A 12,004-nucleotide genomic window follows, 5' to 3' on the forward strand; every position below is an offset into this window, starting at 1 on the left:
TGCCCGATCCTCGCCATTCACGTTTCGCTCAATCGTTGATTGCTTGGTCGTTTGCTCGACCACTCACCGGTACCACTCGTCTACTCGCTTTACTCTGATCGACCTATCGCTTAAAGACATTCTCTCGGTCGTGCATTCAACATCGCTTGTCCATCGCCTTCCGCCTCGCTCAGCAATCGCTCGATCGCTTAGCTCGGTCTCGTCCGAGCGTCTTCGCGATATCACTCGGTCTCCCTCAGCATCTGATCGATCGTTTGCTTGTCGTGCGTTTCGAATTATTTCTTGTCGCTCGCTCGATTCTGTTTGCATCACATGCTTATCATTGCCACAGCTACTCATTCAACGTTATATGACAGACCTGCGATATGACTCTGCATTCAGTAGCGATTCTGTTTTTTGTTCGGATGGGTTTAGTCAGTCGGACTTGCGCCTCCTTCGACTAGACTTGGGGGGGAGGCTTGTGATACGGATATGATAGAGGGGGGTAGAGAAGGAATTAGGAGAATAGGGAGGGGTAATTTGGTCATTTTACTGTAGCATTGCTATTTAGGTTACTGTAGCATGCAAACGGGAGGGGGGTTCGTGCGTTAAGGGATTTGCGCCGCCGCCATTTGCTTCTCCCTCTCGAGCTCCTCGTCGGCCGCCGACCTCCTCTCTTTTCCTTCCTTCTCTTCCTCGCGACTTCACCACCGGGCTGATGCGACGCTACTGCTCCTCTTCTCTTCCTCGAAGCATCGCCGCCAGAGAGACCAGCCCTTTCCTCCTCCCCCAGGCTCCTAGCCGGCACCGACGCCGGCCAGCGACCTCCACCTCTTCTCCCCTTCTCTCCCTCATGCTTAACTCCTCGTCGGAGACCAGTCCACCTCTCTTCTTCTTCCTCCTTCGCGCACACCGACCGACCGTGACTCCCCACTGCTCCTTCTCTCGGACGCCAACAATCTTTTAGCTCTCCCTCTCTTAATGCCCGTGGGACAGCCGCCGCCTCTTCCCCGCTTTCTTTCTTACGACGAGGAAGTCAAGGGTTTCCAACGCATCCCCTGCTCGCGCTGACTGCCTCTCTTCTCCCTGCTCACGCATGCCCCACGGCACCGCCACCGGACCGACACCACCTCGACTGTCTTCCTTGTCGCAGCGACCAACCATCGTTGACTAGCGGCAACAGTAGCCTCTAGCATCGTGGAGGGCTTCCGAGTAGCAGCCGAGCCCCATCGTCGCATATGGCCTCCGTGCCACAGCCATTCCCCATCCCTGTAGGCGGCCCCGGTTTGCATTGGCGTACGTTTCCGAGGTCGATCTGGTATACTACTCATGTGAGCGAGCGTCCTCGGCACTATTCCAGCCGTCGAGCCATCGTTGTGCTCTGGCCTTCGCGCCAATCTGTGTGTGTTATGTATTGACCTTGGCATTGATCTGATTTGTGTGTCGTGTCTCGGCCTACGTGCCGACTCCGCTTTTCGGTCTACATGCCGACCCCACTTGCCCGGCCTGCGTGCCGACCTAGTTTCCTGGCCTGTGTGCCAATTTAGTTTTTCGGCCTGCGTGCCGATCTAGTTTCCCGGCCTGCGTGCCGATATTAGTTCCCGGCCTACGTGTCGATATCAGTTCCCGGTCTGCGTACCGGTGTCTTATCCCGGTCTGCGTATCGGTATTATCTCCCGACTTGCAGCTCGTCTCCCGGTTCCGTGCCGCATCCAGCTCTGTGTTGTCAGATCCAGCTCTACAGCCTGATCAGAGTCAGCTACTCTTCCGGGTCGCGACAACTCGAGCCGCGTCCCATCCGAGGGCGCCCCCCTGGGCCAGGGTACGTTCCTCGTTTATATTTCATATGCATTTTCATTATTTTATGGCTTAATCTGGTACTTATATATTCGTTGGATCCGCCTCGAGCATCGGGGTACCGGGGGCCGGGTCAACCCGGTCACTGGCTGCAGGTAGCGTTGACCAGAGGACTTTTGAAGACTTGGTCAACACGGGAGCCATCTCAGCACACCCCCCTCCGGGACATCGCGACTCCAGTCAACATTCTCGCCACCTCCCCCGACGGTCCGTGTGACTCAGCTTCCGGACGGGATCAATCAGTATAATTGATAGTTAATTTGATAAATTAATTGAATGATTAAATGGATAATTAAGTTAATATCAATTAAGAGTTAATCGAGTTATTAATTTACTTAATTAACTTCATAGTTAATGGAATTGGTAATTGACTAAGAGGGATTTAAAAGAGTAATATATGAACAAATTGATAGGTTGAGCTCGAGTTAGACTATTTCATATTCTATACTTGTAGAATTTGGTCTCGAGTTAGACCCTCTAACTAGAAGATAGTCAGCATATTCTATGGTTGAGGTGGGTAGTTCCTTCTTGACCTCTATAATTTTGTTGATCTTAGTGCATGATTATTGATTGTTATATATTGATTAGATAATAGTTATTTGCTTACCTTGACTCTAATCTAGATCAGTTCCTAAGTTTGATATTTTATTACTTGTCCTTAGATTGAGTCTATTTGATATCTATGCAGTCTCATTGTTCTAGTACCTCGCCATGCAGTCCTGAAAGCCAATTTTAAAAATTAATATTTAATTAAATTTATAACATGGGTGGATTTAGATCAATAATATTAAGCATCATTTGCGATCCAAGTCTAAACCACTAAGAACAGATAAATTAAATTTGGAATCAATAATGTTAAGTTCCATTTGCGATTCCTAATTTAATTTCTAAAGAACACAATAGGTTGTTAGTAAAGGTTCAGGACTTGTACAAAATTTTTGTACAGGGGAATCAGTATGATATTCCACATTGCAACTAATAATTGGTATTAGAGCTAGGGTTTGCCTCTGTGTGTTTGGTTTTCAGTTTAAATATGCACATGCCATATAGATATTGTGTGTGATTGGACCCTTGGACATGTCAAGGGCATTTTTGTGTATGCATGTTTGTATTTATTCCCTGGATAAGGTCTAGGAGAACCAGAGCTAGGGGATTCACCCCTTAAGGTGGACCTAGGGTTATGCATGATTTTTGTGTGTGCATTTTTAAAATTCAAATTCTGATGTCCAGGAATTGCGCGATAGAGGAGGGGAATAAGGTGGAGAGCTTCTGCTTGCTTCACTATTTTATCTTCGTAACCTTTTGCCTATGGTCGTAGCCTCTTTATGTGACAAAATGTTGGTTGTTCCGCTTGGGCAAATTTTTGCCCCGACCGGTCTGGCATTCGTGTGCGCAGGTCGCGCTCGCACCCGAGTCAACTTGGTTGAGTGCAATCCGGGCCTTGGATTTTCACCCCCAAAGCTAATTTTAGAAATTAATATTTAATTAAATTTATAACATGAGTGGATTTGGATAAATAATGTTAAGCATCATTTGCGATCCAAGTCTAAACCACTAAGAACAGATAAATTAAATTTGGAATCAATAATGTTAAGTTCCATTTGCGATTCCTAATTTAATTTCTAAAGAACACAATAGGTTGTTAGTAAAGGTTCAGGACTTGTACAAAATTTTTGTACAGGAGAATCGGTATGATATTCCGCATTGCAACCAACAATTGGTATTAGAGCTAGGGTTTGCCTCTGTGTGTATGGTTTTCAGTTTAATTATGCACATGTCATATAGATATTGTGTGTGATGGGACCCTTGGAAATGTCAAGGGCATTTTCGTGTGTGCATGATTGTATTTATTCCCTGGATAAGGTCTAGGAGAGCCAGAGCCAGGGGATTCACCCCTTAAGGTGGACCTAGGGTTATGCATGATTTTTGGGTGTGCATTTTTAAAATTCTGATGTCCAGGAATTGCGCGATAGAGGAGGGGAATAAGGTGGAGAGCTTCTGCTTGCTTCACTGTTTTATCTCCGTAACCTTTTGCCTGTGGTCGCAGCCTCTTTATGTGACAAAATGTTGGTTGTTCCGCTTGGGCAAATTTTTGCCCCGACTGGTTTGGCATTCGTGTGTGCGCAGGTCGCGCTCGCACCCGAGTCAACTTGGTTGAGTGCAATCCAGGCCTTGGATTTTTATGCATGATTTTTGTGTGTGCATTTTTTAAATTCTGATGTCCAGGAATTGCGCGACAGAAGGAGGGGAATAAGGTGGAGAGCTTCTGCTTGCTTCACTGTTTTATCTCCATAACCTTTTGCCTGTGGTCGCAGCCTCTTTATGTGACAAAATATTGGTTGTTCTGCTTGGGCAAATTTTTGCCTCGACCGGTTTGGCATTCGTGTGTGCAGGTCGCGCTCGCACCCGAGTCAACTTGGTTGAGTGTAATCCGGGCCTTGGATTTTCACCCCCCCCCCCTGCGCACCCACGTATGAGAGAGAGCCTCTCCCCATGCATTTGTTCACATCCTCAATGTATGTGAATCAATATAAACCAACAAAAGTGCCTTGAAACTCCCAAGGTGGGACTAAAGTCGCATTCACAATGGAGCTTCTTCTCTTCCACCTCTTCTCCATTCACACTTAATCAACATTTTTTTCGTCCTAAAATCGCAACAAGTTTGGCAACAAAAATAATATTCGACCCAAATTAGCAACGAAATCTACAATAAAATATTTTCGTCGTAAATTCTCAACGGAAATTATTTTCGTCACAAAATTTATCTTAGATAGGACGAATCCAGGATTCGTCTCAGATTGAATTTTTTTAAAAAATATTTAAAAAATTATAAGGGGTGAATCCCTGGATTCGTCTCCAATTCTGGGACGAATCCTGGATTTGTCCCAGAATCGATTTTTTTTTTAAAAAAGAAAAAATAATCAAAAACCTTAAATATAGACCTAGAGACATTAGAATTTTATGAAACAAGTTTCCATGAGTTCGTATCATTCTCCTGATCATAAAAATATCCTCATCTATAATTTTGACCTAATATTTTGAGTGTGATGATTTTTTAACCCGAATTTGATGTAATTCAGGTTAAAAAATTATTACACTCAATAAATTAGGTCAAAATTATAAATAAGGACATTTTTATGATCAGGAGAACGATATGAACACATAGAAACTTATTTCAGGGAATTCCGATATCTCTTGATCCATATTTGAGCCTTCAAATTTTATTTATCTTTTTTTTTAAATTTTTTATATTTTGGGATGAATCTAGGATTCGTCCCAAATTTCGGGATGAATTCAGGATTCGTCCTAGATTTTTGGGATGAATCCTAGATTCGTCCCCAATTCTGGGGTGAATCCTAGATTCGTCCCAGAATTGATTTTTTTTTTAAATAATCGAAAGCCTTAAATATGAACCTAGAGACATCAAAATTTTATGAAACAAGTTTCTATGTATTTGTATTATTCTCTTGATTGTAAAAATCTCCTCATCCATAATTTTAACCTAATATTTTGAGTGTGGTGATTTTTTAACTTGAATTTGATGTAATTCGGGTTAAAAAATTATCACACTCAATAAATTAGGTTAAAATTATAAATAAGGACATTTTTATGATTAGGAGAATAATATGAATACATAGGAACTTGTTTCATAAAGTTTCGATATTTCTAGATCCATATTTGAATCTTCCAATTTTATTTATCTTTTTTTTTATTTTTTATATTCTGGGACGAATCTAGGATTCATCCCAGATTTCCGGATGAATTCAGGATTCGCCCCAGATTTCGGGACGAATTCATGATTCGCCCCAGATTTTAGGGATAAATCCTTGGATTCGTCCTAGATTTTTGGGACGAATCCATGGATTCATCCCAGATTTTTGGGATGAATCCATGGATTCGTCCCCAATTCTTGGACAAATCCTAGATTCGTCCCAGAATTGATTTTTAAAAAAAAAGAAAAAATAATTGAAAGCCTTAAATATGGACCTAGAGACATTAGAATTATATGAAACAAGTTTCTATGTGTTCGTTTCATTCTCCTGATCGTAAAAATATTCTTATCCATAATTTTGACCTAATATTTTGAGTGTGGTGATTTTTTTAACCCAAATTTGATGTAATTCAGGTTAAAAATTGTCACACTCAATAAATTAGGTCAAAATTATAAATAAGGATATTTTTACGATCAGGAGAATGATATGAACACATAGAAACTTATTTCATAGAATTTTGATGTCTCTAGATCCATTTTTGAGCCTTCCAATTTTATTTATCTTTTTTTTTATTTTTAATATTCTGGGATGAATCTAGGATTCGTCCCAGATTTCGGGACGAATTCAGGATTCGTCCCAGATTTTTGGGATGAATGCATGGATTCATCCCCAATTCTGGGATGAATCCTGGATTCGTCCCAGAATTGATTTTTTTTAAAAAAAAATAATCGAAATCCTTAAATATGGGTCTAGTGACAATGGAATTTCATGAAATAAGTTTATATATGTTCATATTATTCTCCTAATCATAAAAATATCCTCATCCATAATTTTGATCTTCTATTTTGAGTGTGGTGATTTTCTAACCCGAATTTGATGTAATTGGGTTAAAAAATTGTCACACTCAATAAATTAGGTCAAAATTATAAATAAGGATATTTTTACGATCAGGAGAACGATATAAATATATAGAAACTTGTTTTATAGAATTCTGATATCTCTAGATCCATATTTGAGTCTTCCAATTTTATTTTTATATTTTTTAATTTTTATATTCTAGGACGAATCTAGGATTCGTCCCAGATTTCAGGACAAATTCAGGATTCGTCCTAGATTTTCGGGACAAATCCATGGATTCGTCCCAGAATTGATTTTTTTAAGAAAAAAGGAAAAAATAATCGGAAGCCTTAAATATGGACATAGAGACATCAGAATTTTATAAAACAAGTTTTTATATGTTTGTATCATTCTTCTAATCATAAAAATATCCTCATCCATAATTTTGACCCTCTATTTTAAGTGGAGTGATTTTTTAACCCGAGTTTGATGTAATTCAGGTTAAAACATTGCCACACTCAATAAATTAGGTCAAAATTATAAATAAGGGCATTTTTAGGATCAAGAGAACGATATGAACATATAGAAACATGTTTCATAGAATTCTAATATCTCTAGATCCATATTTGATCCTTCCAATTTTATTTATATTTTTTTTTAATTTTTTATATTCTGGGGCGAATCTAGGATTCGTCCTAGATTTGGGGACGAATCCATGGATTCATCCCAAAAATAAAAAATTCAAAAAAATAAAATAACAATTGGAAGTCTCAGATATGGGCCAAGAGACATCAAGACTTTATGAAACAAATTTCTATATGTTTGTATCATTCACCTTATCATAAAAATGCCCTCATTTATAATTTTGACTTAATATATTGAGTGTGATGATCTAATTCATGGTCAAAATCACCACACTCAATATATTAGGTTAAAATTCTGGATTAGGATATTTTTATGATCAAGAGAAAAATACGAATGCAAAGAAACTTGTTTCATAAAATTCTGAGATCTCTAGGTCCATATTTAGGGCTTCTGAATGATTTTTCTTTCTTTTTTTTTTTAATTTTTTTAAGTCTGGGACAAATCTTGGATTCGTCCTAGAGTTTGGGACGAATCCTGTATTCGTCCCCAAATCTGGGATGAATACAGGAATTCATCCCAAAAACTGGGATGAATCCATGAATTCATCCCAAAATCTGGGACGAATCCATGATTTGTCCCAGAATCAAAAAAATAAATAAGAAAATAAAAATGAATTGGAGGCTCTAAATATAGACCTAGAGATCTCAGAATTTCATAAAATAAGTTTCTATGCTTTTGTAACGCCCGCCCTCCCTGCTACTCAAAAGGGACGGGGCTACTTACTTACTTAACTATTCCAGGATACATGCATATTTAAGATTTATTTCTTATAACATAAAGCAGCGGAAATATCATAAAGTTATACTGTAATGTAACATAAATACAAATGGTTCATGTCAAACATAACAAAATATTATAGCAGGTCTTATTTGTCTTAGCCAAGCCACTGCCACACACACCTCCTTGCCTCTCCTGCAGCTCCCTTAGATCATCCATCCCTTGCCTTTATCTGTGGTACAAGGAAGTAAGCTATGAGCACACGAGCTCAGTAAGATTCTTCCCTACTCACAAAAACAGTATCTCAAGCATAATCATATAAGCATATCATCAATGAAGACATAATCATCTAACAATATGTAATGTGAGCATAGTTCCATATCATAACATATCCTTATGAATCATGTTTCTAACATATTATAAATGAAGGATCATGTGAGGTGAATCATGAGAAACATAACATATCACTAGGTTATATAAAACCTAAAAGAAACATATCATATATGAATGGGTGCATTAAGCAAAATGTCCTTTTAAAAACATATGCCATGTCGAGTGCAAGATCTCTTTAAACATCATATCTTTTTAATACTTAAACATAATATCATCATCATGAGGGCCCGGCTTGTACCACATACATACATAAATGAGCGCAATCCCTAGGACAGGGTAGCTAGCCCCGAACCTACTAGGGATCTAGACCCGTTCATAGTCCGTCGGCCTAGGGGCGTACTAAGGAGTCCATCCCTTTTTACTAGACCCGTTCATAGTCCGTCGGTCTAGGGGCGCTTATGGAGCCCACCCTTGGTACAAGCCATACAAAGTAAAGTACATGTCATGCATATCATATCATCATAACTGTCATATCATATCATCATAGATGTCATGCTCTTGTCTTAACATGAAGAGTGCTCTTAATCCCAACTTAAGGGAAGCAACTCTTTGCCATTTTCTTATCATATCATAAGGCATACATTCTTGACACATAGCCATCATATAAAACCATTATCATGCTTGGTTCATAAGCTTACATAAATGAGCATGCAACATATTTGAAATCATACATGCTTGAGTACATAGTCATCTTAAGAATCATATCATGCATAATTCATAACATACATAAATAAACATGTTACTGGTCTTGTCATAAAGCATGCATACTTAAACATAAAACATATCATAAGGGTCATCATCATGCATAATTCATGAGCATCCTTAATTAAGTACATAAATTATCGTAGGCAACTATAATCATACATGGAAAACATTTACTAGTATCTCCTAGTTCATATTCTAGTATGTGAGACACCTAGCAAAGTCATGATTGGGTCTCTAACCCTAGTTTCATAAGGTGGCCAAGAGTCACCATGCTAAGTTTTAGGTTACAACTACATATAAGCATGTGAACCTTAAATCAAATTCATGTCATAAGCTAATAAGAATATCATGAACATAGGTAGTAGGTTCTAAGCTTCCTAACCCTTTTAACTTAGTTGTGGCCGAACCCCTAAGAGCATGGAATTAAGTTCTACATGAGCATAAAAATAACAAACTACCTTCATGTCATATCATAAGGAAAATTCACGGGCTTGCTAAGTTTAAGTTTAAACTTTCTTGAATCCTAGATTATAGTTATGGCCGAGAGTTCATAAAAAAGTAACTTCTAAGCAACATACAACATGAATACTTAGCTAATTTCATAACATATCATAAGAAGTCTATGAACATACTAAATTAGGTTTGGAGCTTCATGAACCCTAAGAATTCATCATGGCCGAAACTTCATCAAATAGGAAATGAACTTCTAGGCAACATATAAGCATGAATTTCTAGCAAATTTTATAACATATCATAAAAAAGTCTATGAGCATACTAACTTAGGTTTTTGAGCTTCATGAACCCTAAAAAGTTATCATGGCCGAAACATCATACAACTAGGAAATGAACTTCTAAGCAACATATAAGCATGAATTTCTAGCAAATTTTATAACATATCATAAGAAAGTCTATGAGCATACTAACTTAGGTTTTTAGCTTCATGAACACTAAAAAGTTATCATGGCCGAAACATCATACAACAAGAAGTAGACTTCTAAGCAACCTATGAACATGAATACCTAGCCAATTTGTTAACATATCACAAAGAAGCCTATGAACATGCTAAATTAGGTTTGGAGCTTTATGAAACCCTAAAACTCTATCATGGCCGAAACTTCAAAAGCTAAGAAGTAAACTTCTAAGCAATATGTAAACATGAATCTCTAGCTACTTTCATAACACATCATAAAGAAATCCATGAGCATGGTAAATTAGGTTTTAAGCTTCATGAACCCTAAAATTTCATCATGGCCGAAACTTCATAAGCTAAGAAGTAAACTTCTAAGCAACATGTAAACATGAATCTCTAGCTACTTTCATAACACATCATAAAGAAATCCATGAGCATGGTAAATTAGGTTTTAAGTTTCATGAACACTAAAATTTCATCATGGCCGAAACTTCCTTAAGCAAGAAATAACTTCTAAACAACATATAACATGAATCTCTAGCAAGTTTCATAACACATCATAAATAAATCCATGAGCATGTTAAATTGAATTTTAAGCTTTATGAACCCTAAATTTTCATCATGGCCGAACCTTATAAAAAGAGAAGGTCAATAACATATTGATAAGAAGATGAAACTTAAACATCATACGACATAATTTTTATTTAACTAAATTCATATCATAACCTACTAAGATTCATGAGCATGGTTTCTTCTCTTTTTATTTTTTTTATTTTCAAGAGTTCAAATCTTTCGAAAACACCATAAGCAACTTGTACCACAGGTGAGGGAATACTTACATCCTTATTTGATTTACTTAAGGGGAAATATCTTGCTTGTGGAGCCTTCCTAGAGAGGGGTCCTCCTTTGTTTTTGGATCTCGGCAAGGAGAGGTGAGGAGAGATCTTGGTCACGGTGAGGAGGAGGAGGGAGGAGGAAGAGGAGAAAATGAGTTTTCCTCTTAAATTTCCCTTTTATTCATCATGAGAGAAGGAAGGGAAAATGTACTTTTCCTTCTCCTTTCTTTTATTTCTCCTTAATGAAAAGAGGAAGCAAGAATCCTCTTTTCTTTTGAGAGGGAGAAGGCAACTCTAACTTCTCCTTCTCAATGAAAAAGCTCTTTTCTTACTCTTAACTATATTGTTACTTCTCTCTTTAATAATAACTTCTCTTGGTCTATTGGTTAACACCTACATATATCTAGTAAGAGGTCCAAGGTTCAAGCCTTGGTCATCTCTTTTTGGTTCTATTTTATTTTATTATTTTTGCACATTTACACAATAGGCCTATTTTTTATTCATGATAAAAAATATATCTAAAATCTTGCTAAGTACTCCATGGGTGTTACAGTCCCCCATACCTCATAAAAGTTCGTCCTCGAACTTAAAATAGCTCCGGGTACTTCTGCCTCATATCGTCTTCTCGCTCCCATGTGGCTTCTTCGAACCGTTGATTTTGCCATAGGACCTTTACTAATGGTACCTCTTTGTTCCTTAGTCTTTTGATACTTCGATCCAATATCTGTACCGGTTGACTTAAATAACTTAGATCCTCTTGCACTTGTACAGTTTGTGGTTCGATCACCAGGTCCGTGTTCGGGATACATTTCTTTAACATCGAAACATGGAACACATTGTGGATAGCTGACATCTCCTAAGGTAGTGCCAGTTCGTAGGCCACCTTGCCCACTCTTTTCAGAACTTGATATGGGCCTACATAACGCGGGCTTAGTTTTCCTTTCTTTCCGAACCTCATCACTCCTTTCATAGGAGCTACCTTAAGGAACACTGCATCTCCGACACTGAATTCTAAGGGCCTTCGTCTTTTATCTGCATAATTCTTTTGTCGGCTCTGAGCTGTTTCTATTCTTTGGCGGATGTTCTGTATAGCACGGGTGGTGTTGTCAATAAATTTTGTTTGAACTCCCATCTTCTTCTTTTCACCACCTTCGTACCAGCATATAGGGGACCTACATTTCCTTCCATACAGAGCCTCGTAGGGTGCCATTCCAATAGTAGCCTGATAACTATTGTTGTAGGCAAATTCCGCTAAACTTAAATATCGGCACCAACTCCCTTTGAAATCTAAGGCGCAAGCCCGTAGCATGTCTTCTAGTACTTGATTTACCCTTTCTGTTTGTCCGTCGGTCTGAGGGTGGAAGGCAGTGCTGAACAATAGCTTGGTGCCAAGGACTTTTTGAACACATTCC

This window comes from Zingiber officinale, chromosome 1A (assembly GCF_018446385.1).
Source record: "Zingiber officinale cultivar Zhangliang chromosome 1A, Zo_v1.1, whole genome shotgun sequence".
NCBI lineage: Eukaryota > Viridiplantae > Streptophyta > Magnoliopsida > Zingiberales > Zingiberaceae > Zingiber > Zingiber officinale.